Source organism: Oncorhynchus keta, chromosome 34 (genome assembly GCF_023373465.1).
Source record: "Oncorhynchus keta strain PuntledgeMale-10-30-2019 chromosome 34, Oket_V2, whole genome shotgun sequence".
Classification (NCBI taxonomy): Eukaryota; Metazoa; Chordata; class Actinopteri; order Salmoniformes; family Salmonidae; genus Oncorhynchus; species Oncorhynchus keta.
Genome location: NC_068454.1, coordinates 61,262,547 through 61,272,633, shown reverse-complemented (window position 1 = coordinate 61,272,633; position 10,087 = coordinate 61,262,547). Strand labels below are relative to the sequence as shown.

The window sequence follows — 10,087 nt, the reverse complement described above, 5'->3', positions numbered from 1 at the left end:
TTTGATTTGTTAAAAAGGTTTGAAATATCCAATAAATGTCGTTCCACTTCATGATTGTGTCCCACTTGTTGTTGATTCTTCACAAAAAAATACAGTTTTATATCTTTATGTTTGAATCCTGAAATGTGGCAAAAGGTCGCAAAGTTCAAGGGGGCCGAATACTTTCGCAAGGCACTGTATAAACATTAGTGGAGACTCCTTATTGGTTTTGGAGGCATCACAATATGATTTTGGACAATATTCTATTGATACTTATAAACTGGGTTGTTCGAGCCCTGAATGCTGATTGGCTGACAGCCGTGGTATATCAGACCGTATTTTTGCTGCACTAATTACAGTTTATAATAGCAATAAGGCATCTCAGGGGTTGTGTCGTCCCTAAGAACAGCCCTAAGCCATGGTATATTGGCCATATACCACACCCCCTCGGGCCTTATTGCTTTATTTCACTCCAAGTAGGTAGAGTTAGTTAACGCTAGTGGGCTGTACCTGCTCCAAAACTCCAGTATTTTTCATCTTATAGCTTGTTCTCCATCTTCTTTCTAAATAGTGAGCCATGTTTTCAGCACTTTAATTACCATCACTGATCAAAGCTCATTTTCTCATGCTCTTGTCTCTCTGCAGCAGACATACAAAACATTAAGAATACCTGCTCTTTCCATGGCATAGACTGACCAGGTGAATCCAGGTGAAAGCTATGATCCCTTATTGAGGTCACTTGAAAAATGCAATCAGTGTAGATGAACAGGAGGAGACAGGTTAAAGAAAGATTTTTAAGTCTTGAGACAATGGCAAGACAAAATATGTAAGTGCCTTTGAACGAGGTATGGCAGTAGGTGCCAGACGCACCTATTTGTGTCAAGAACCGCAACGCTGCTTGGTTTTTCATGCTCAACAGTTTCCAGTGTGTATCAAGAATGGTCCACCTCCCAAAGGACATCCAGCCAACTTGACACAACAGTGGGAAGCATTGGAGTCAACATAGGCCAGCATCCCTGTGGAACGCTTTCAACACCTTGTAGAGTCCAAGCCCCAACGAATTGAGGATGTTCTGGGGGCAAAAGGGCTGGTGTTAGGATGATGTTCCTAATGTTTGGTATACTCAGTGTGAAAAGAGCAATATGTTTAGAACAATAAATCGCAGTATCGGATACATATAGAATCGTAAGAATCACAATACATATCGTATCGGCACCTAAGTGTCGTGATAATCTCATATCATGAGGTCCCTGACAATTCCCAGTCCTGGCTGTGTGGTAGCTAACTAACAGTAAGTAAATCATTATTTTGCCACACAGTTAGCCTAGTTAGTTAACCAGCAAGGTAAAGTTGAACACAGTTAGTGACGTTAGAATACGCTTCTACCACTTTTTTGCTTGCAGTCGTGATGTTAAGTCAAAAACTTTGTCTCCAAAAATGACAAGGTGTCCACATTTTACTGATTGTGACATAGCCTAATCTACTTTACAAGCATGTTGTCTTATAGTGAGGAAGTGAGATTGGGAGTGGATTAGAGCAGGGATGGATCTCACTAATAAACTACAGCACATTGCCAAGTCCTAGCCTGCTTCTAACCCTTGCTAGCTCCGTGCGCCATCTGTTAGCATCAAAACTATATGACGAGATATTATATATAATTAATAGGTAAACAACAACCTAACTAAAACGGACAAACTGGATGCTCTCGCCATTAGGGAGCTCTAATTATGGTCTACATTTTAAGCTAGAATGTAATATTTAAAGAGGAAAATTACATTTCATTCTCCAGTCCTGAATGCATTAATGTGAAGATGTGAAGTGCCTTCGTGGTGGGACCTCCAAGATCTAATTTGCTTTCCTCAAAGCAGTTGTGTTACTGTCCCATATTTACACAGTTGCTGTGCTGACTGCAAATTAGCCCTTTTGTATACCTGCAATAGAATACTTCATCAGATGGGGGTATTTCTCAGGAAAGTCGAAAGTTATAACAGTCATTAGATCTCTTAGACTAAAGGCCTCATCTACTCTGTTATAACACCGGTGTTGTTGGTAAGGAACACTTCTGTGGCTGTGGTCCTCTCATCATCCATTATGTTGCACTGTAGGCTACACATGAACGCAGCATGGATAACATACATTACTCCAGCACTCAAGACCCCTGTTCAGGACACACTTAAAGCCTGTACGAGGCACATACCTTCTTGCTCTGTATACAGTATTCTTCAACATCAAACACACACACACACACACACACACACACACACACACACACACACACACACACACACACACACACACACACACACACACACACACACACACACACACACACACACACACACACACACACACACACACACAGTAAGAGTAACATGATACTTCCCAGTAGACCTATCAATTCCTATGTGTTGCAACTAGCGATTCCGAGCTGCCATCAAAATCCAAACAAGATCCGTCAGCAATTAAGGGAATATGGGGGGACATTAGGAAGACGAGCTGCAATCCTGCCTACTTCTCCATTCCCTGCACAGCGGGTATTGGGATGAGCCTGGCATGAAGGCACTCATGGAAGACCCACGCATACCCTGGGTCATCTATATTCCACCCATGTTATGGCAATATTGATATTGGCAGGCAGGCAGCTGATATTGGGTATGTAATGATGCAATTAAAACAGGAGCCATTTTACTGTTATTGGCACCCATGTCTATTTTCCCCCCATTTTAAGAGGCAAATTTGATTTTGGAAGCTATGCACAGAGTCCCAGAAAGAGGCACACTTGTAATAAAGGAATTAATCTCTTCATATCAGTGTCGTTTTAGATTCGTCTGTCAATGCACTTTATTAAAGGAGATAACTGTAGCTTTGTGACGTTCGATGTATTTATGCACAGGGATCGTATAAACAGTATGCTATTTGTTTTTATAACATTTAAGTGAAAATGTATTGTACAGTACATGAATTAATCTTAAAACAGACCATGAGGATGTCTTATGTTTAATATAACTGCACTCAAGTTGTGAATAAAATATATAATGACGGAGAAGATATGTTTTCTTAATCCACTATTGAAGTCATTGGTGAGGATAGGAGATAGGGAAGAAATTCCCAGAATGAAAGAAAAATGTATATCAATCCAATAATGTTGGTTTACACACAGGTTACATACTTTGGAAATAAAAGGCCTGAGTGCTTTTTGAGCCATATGTTGTTCCTTTGTTTCAAACAGGGGAGATGGCTCCACGTCACTTATGTTTCTGATTAGCAAAATGATTTATGCCACAATCACTAAAAAATTCAGCCAGCGAATGCGAAAATGCATTGTGACTCCACCAGATGTGCACAATAAAACAAGATTCCCATTGTAATCTAGGGTACTTAGTTTATATGAAGCTAATATAAGGCACACTTGGATGTGCCAAAGTCACTCTTTAAAAAAAAAATGTTTTTGACTATAAATGATTGGAAATAAATGGTGTGTTTTATGCCGGATGGCATGAGTGGGTTGATGAATTAGGAACAGTTTTGTACCCTGACTTATCTACAAGACAAACCTGGAGGAGATCACAGGGATTAATTGCTTCCGAGTGTGTGGAATGGTGCTTTCCCATTCTTCCCGGCGCATTCCGTGCCTAAACAATGATTAATCACCCTTTAACTATTCTCCAGAGGATCCCTGCGTTTGCCAATACCGGGCCTTATCCACAGAAATCCGCCTGTGCAGGTTGGGAAGGTACTTGCCAGGTACAGGGAAAGCAACCTGTCCTCATCCGTTATCAGATTAGAGGGGTGTCAGGGAGCAGGCGCACAGGAGCAACGCTGTTGTTCCTCGCAGATCCCAGATGACTGCCTGCCGACCTCCCTCCCTCCCCTTCACCGCCACTCACTCAAAATCATCAGCACATCTCACACAGACGTGTCCAGCCTCCCTGGCAAGCTATGAAGCGCTGACGTCCCGCGCCAGAGAAGCTCTGCTTAGAATCAGACCACGTGCTTTTTACTTTTGTACTTCAGTGTATACATTTATGAGTGCTGTAACAGGTTTGTTTTCTGTGGGCCTATGATACACTTTAATATCTGCTCCACAAGGAGCCAAGAGGGAACAATATGGCAACAAATTGAATGATTAACTAGGCGTCAGCTATTATCTACCTGTTGGTTACTTTTGTCTCAAAACTCTGTTCAATAAACAAACACGTGACACACTGCCATTGTGAGAACTACACATCTATCTCTTCTATTAGATTGTGTTATGCCTCTAAAAGACAGAATACATGTAGTTTTAGTAGCACTTCAGAACTCCTCTTTTGATTGACTGTTCAAAGTACAATTGAGGGTATTCTTAAGGGTGTTTTCACCGAGACAGTGGTAAGGTAAGGGTGGAAAGTGTAATTTAACAATTAGCTGCATACCGTAATGCAGGCCTATTATTATCATGTTTGGTAACATTTGCCCATGTATTTATTTTCAGAGTTTTCAATGAGTTGTAAAAATGTCTCCCTAAATTGAAGGTCAGCTAACATAATGTTACTAGCTCGGTATTTGAAGTTGTTATATTATCATTAGTAGTCTATTATCAGGTAAAAGCATATGCTTATTATTCATAATTTCTCAAATATTGATTAGCCGTTAATGATTGATTAAATATTGATTCAACGTTAATGGCTAGCTCGGTACCAAACGCTCCAGGACCCGGATCATAAGGGGATATGTGAAAGCGCCCTAAATGAGCTTGAAAAAGTGGATGATCTCCCCCAATGATGTCATTACAAGATCAAAGCTCCAATCTCAGGAAGCGCACAGAGAGGAATGAGAATCAGAGACCTTCACACTGTAAACAGGGGACAGGCACCCCACCCCGTTTGTTAAAAAACAACATCAATAAATCATTCACTTTCTCTGACCCAGGACACACACAAGTGGCAAGTTTGCTCTGGTCAGTTAGCGAAACGAGGTTACACTTTAATATTTGATGCCACCTGCAGAGAGCGACTGCTTGCACTAATGCGGGTGACAGATAAACAGACTGCCGGTCCCTTGCTGATTATTCTCATGACCGGGGTGCGTAAGTGCATGTTTTATCTCTATACCACCTCGATATCTCAAATGGATAACTTGTGTTGCCTCTCATTTGCATTGGAGGAGGAGTGAAGCGTGAAAGCTGTGGTGAAGGCAGGGACACCTCTCGCTAATGCTGTTGGAGTCTGCTCCTTCTCCTCTGGGGTTCCCACCACATTCTGTGTTTCCATCTCTGGCTCAGCCTCACAGATGGACTGCACTGCACTACTGTCTATTTAACGCTCTCCTACTCTCCATCTATCACCTGTCAAACACAATGTTAGCATTGTACATTACAACCAAAGAGACAACATTACTTAGTCATAGGAGTCATGTGGCAAACATGATGTGTATTCTACTCAAACTGTCCCTTTATATCAAATAATTGTCTTTATATAAAATTATATAGCAGATCTTCTCCTATTGTCCAAAGACAGCAATAATAGTGTTTTGCTTCTGATACAGTATACTGAAATTAGGTTTGATTGCAAAGGCAAAAACGTATTTATAAATCTTATAAAAGAGAATGTAAGAGCTCTGTCTTCTTCAAACGTCCAACGATGCAAAGCAGTGTCTTCCTATAGAAGCAATTCAGTTCAGGGCTCTAAGCACTATTCCTCAGAGTGGGTCTGCAGAACCTTGTGATCTGGAACTCTGTAATTATCCACTTGACAAGCTCTCTGTTGTTTTACATTGTGCATTAGTTTCATTTGAACGTGTGACAAAACATGAGCATTTTTTGACACATCTCAGATATGTTAACAATGGCAAAGTGTTGTTGTTGCACAGAATTAAACATGTTTTTACACCTAGACACATTCTCACATTGCTACAATATGCAATCTGTTGTATTGAAGTAAAGTGAAAATAAATGTGAATGTACAACAGTGTTAATCAGTGTAATTTATATGTTCAAGAAATGGGGGGAGGGGGGTGATAGACCTGTTTTTAAGAAGCTTAATAATTCAGATACATAAGGGCGTTTTCTCTCATCAAATACCAGGTTGAAAGAAAATAGTTTGGTGCAACTGCGAACAAAATAAATTAAGACCACCATAAGATCCATCACAGTACCCGAGAAAAAAAAATCCTGCTTTCAATTCAAATATATATTCATATTTGTATTTTTTTAAGAATCAGCTACTCAACTCCAGTGGTTCCTTTTGTCCTCTTTCGGAAGAACAACAATCTCAACTTGATTACCTCCTACTCTGTCATTACCTAATAAGATCCCATACAAGGCTCCCACATGGATATTTCCCAACCGGAGACCCTTTCCCGGAGTGTTGATTGCACCTGGTGTAGAGGACTGTTTGCGCAACACTTCCCGACTTCAAGGGCCATTCTGCCTCGCTCTAGCACAGGTGGCAAATGCGTTGGAGGTCGTCTTCTTTAAGGACTAGTTCATTAACATTTGAATCACTCTCTCTTTATATGTGGAATGTGGAATACTGTTCCGTGAGCCATGCTATGACAAGATGTCCTCCGGGGGATTGAATGCTCCTGGGTTATCGAGGGCGCTTGAGGGTTCATTATTGTAGCTGGATCATCAAGTGGGAAAAAGTAGAATCTTTCTCAGAAAACTTCACAGTGTCATCCCTGGCTGACTGAATAGGTACATATTTTACACAAATTCCACAGAGAAATCTGTACATTTTATATCCCTAAGACATATTGGACTGGCTGAACAGTTTTCCAAACTGACTGTGGCATGTCAAATGAGTACCCAAAGTCATACCACTGTAACAAATGAAGCCGTCTCTAAACTAACTTTGGAATCGCAGATGACTTATCCTGGATAAGGTGTAATGTGCATCTTTCTTTTGATCATCTTTCTTTTGACACAGGCTCCTAGAAGTTCAAGAGCAATAGCCTGGGGGGACCTGTGTCAAGGCAAGGGTGCAAAGTTTGGGCAAAGTTGTCCCTTTCTGCTCCAAGGGATGGCAGGTCCAGCAGCTGGCAGGTGCAGCAGTTTATCACAAACCCAGAAATAATTGGAAGTGACAACTGGCAGCACCACAAATGATTTATTAGTCTTTTACTCAGCTCCTAACCATCCTCAGGGTTAGAATCAATTATTTACCAACTATGTGCCTTCAAATCATTAATTCTACTGTGTGAAGCCAAACTTCATTCTACTTCATGTGGCATTTGGGTGTACCAAAAACTATGAGAACTGTTTCCCAAGTTATTTCTGGAAGAATTTTGTGACTCTGTCTCTACATAATGGTTATTGCAGTACCTCATATGTTCATCTTTGACCCCACACCGATGAGGTGATGACCTTAAGTACTACCAGAACATCAAACACTTTCTCTACACTTCTAAGCAAACTGACTCACACTCTCATAAGTACCCTACAGATTACACACTTTGCCCCATGATCTTACCACTAAAGCTATTGCAGGGATTTCTGTCAAATTTAACGTGATTGTACTTAGTCTCTTAATCACATTCGGAAATGGAGAACGAACCTTAAAAAGCAGGAAGCAAAGCCCAAACAACACCATTTCTAAAACTAGGCATTTTTTTCTGTGAGAATGGTTTAGGTTTTATGTATAATTAACTTGGTATGGTTTTTAAGTTTAGCGAGCAACATTTTATTTATTATAGCTAAAGTGTTCTCATCCTTATAAATACAAAGCATATATAATGTTATGCCTCCCTATTATTAATTATGGAAATAACACAACAAAAGCATATCCTAAATCCATTACTGTTGTAAGCTAGACTTGTCTCAATAAATCAGCATCTACAATCAAAATTGAAATAATTTTTTATGCATAATGTATGTGCTTGTTGCCACAACATCTGTTCATTATGCAGAGTAATGCATTCTTGTAATTTTTAAAAACTTCAGTCCTATAAAATAATCATAATGACTGCTTCATTATAGAGCGCGAGAAGACAGAAATACATTTTACAATATGTTGCATGATTTACTGTTTTATCTACTTTTTTACTGTCAATCTCAAGTTTCAAATGAGAAGAGTTGAGGAAATGTCATTAGGCAGATGTTTTTCAAGACATTTTATTTGTTATTTTGGATATTCTATAGTATTTTACATACCTCATCTTATGTGAACTCGTCAACTCACACAAATACACAGTATGTAGATACTCATGATATATTTTGAACATACTGTATATAATATATTGTTTATATATAATATATAAGTATTGATCTCACAATGCTTCACATACTGAACTTAAACAATTTCAGTAACTATTAACAATTTAGATTGAGAAAGGAGAATAGTATTTTTCGAGAAAAAAAAGAAATTGCGCTCAAATGAGTGAGCCATTACACTATATTACAAGGAATTATGTCTCTATAGAGAATGAATCTGTAACACGACAACAAATTCAACCTAAAAGTAAGCAGTTACAAATGGTTAAGACAGTTTTACGATTATAACATCAAGTGGCATTTTATACTTCATATATGCACAACAGTACCAGCAATGGAGAAGAAGTGATGAACGGGAACATCATGTTGCTACTGTGTGTTGTCAGGGGACTCTTATCTCGGCTACACATAAATCAGTCTGGGATGATGCACCTCTTCCCTCTCAATAGAACATGACAGCTTTCTTTCATTTTGTACTTTGCTAGCTAGCTAGTGATGATCCCGCATGTCATGTACAGAGATGTCAATTGATATGAAGCAAAATGTCATCAGTGCACCTCATGTGGAGTTTCTAAAAAGATTCCAACCTCCCAAAGCAGACTCTAATATTCTAATATTTCTCTACATGTAGGCTACTGACAGTTTGGGACTAACATGTCGTATTTAGAATCATGCTCTATGCATCGAAAATTAATGCATGTCCCACACTCTGTCTATCTGACAGCTGTCTTGATCACACAACACAGCTTTCATCGTTTTGTTGTGAGCCATTTAAATGCAGGAAGCAACAGGACACAGGCCTTCAACAAAATGGCACCCAATACACCACGCAACCAGCTGATTATCATATTCATTTTCCTCAGGTGTTTAAAAAAGTAAGCACATTCTGCATTAAAGTTACATTCTACACTTCCTGCATTTCCATATTGGATTCACAAACTTTGATTAGTCAGGAAATGAAGAAAATAGTGACCTAATATTGCCACAAAAGAAGGATATAACAACACAGTATATAGATCACACCTTAATGTGAACAAGACAAATGTGTCCATCTCTTTCCAGTGTGACCACATATTGTATGCAAATAGCATCCTTACAGGATCATTTCTCTACTTCTCCTCAGTTCAAGACAAAATAGCCTCAGAGGTGGATTTAATTTCCTTGTCTGACTTGATGTGAAAAGGCGATCCTACACTACAACAATGTGGCATGTAGATGCAATAATCTGAAATGAAGTCATGAATAATGTAAGGCATGTCATGAAGATGAATTAATAATTCAATAGCTAAATAATTTACAAAATAATCAAATAAATAAATAATCACACACCATAAATAACGCATCAGATTAAATCTTTCCACCACATAACCTCACGCAAGAACCAACACAAACGAATAGCATAGCTATAGTCCTGCTTTTGTATTGTTTCAGAAAGTAGCTTTGTGTTGCAGCAAAGATGTTAAACCGAGAAATTCATTTTGAGATTTTATCAGTATTTTAACTCCAAATATGACCGTTTTTTGCCAAGAACTGCAACTCTGCTGGGTTTTTCACGCTAAACATTTGTGTGTATCAAAAATGGTACACCACCCAAAGGACATCCAGCCAACTTCACACAACTATGGGAAGCATTGGAGTCAACATGGGCCAGCATCCCTGTGGAACATTTTCGACACCTTGCCCCGACGAGTTGAGACTGTTCTGAGGGCAAAAGGGGGGGTCAAATCAATATTAGGATCTTAATGTTTTGTACACTCAGTGTAGTCTAGATGATTATTGTGGTACAATGCTCATTATTAACAATGGTGGCAATAATTCTCAATGGTCCCTTTTAACAATGTCTCAAGATACATTTGGCATTTACTTGTGTCACAGTAAATGGCATGTATCTGAGAACTTTTTACACTGTATATACTATCA

At 39.2% G+C, this 10,087-nt stretch overlaps 1 long non-coding RNA gene across 1 annotated transcript in view; it reads right to left on the bottom strand.

Annotated features, from left to right (window-relative positions):
• Nucleotides 1–8,293: 8,293 nt before the first annotated feature.
• LOC118366540 (uncharacterized) overlaps nucleotides 8,294–10,087 on the bottom strand; it is a 53,900-nt gene continuing 52,106 nt past the window's right edge. Inside the window, exon 3 of the long non-coding RNA XR_004821985.2 lies at nucleotides 8,294–9,868. This is a non-coding gene — a long non-coding RNA (uncharacterized LOC118366540). The remainder of the gene's footprint in view (nucleotides 9,869–10,087) is intronic.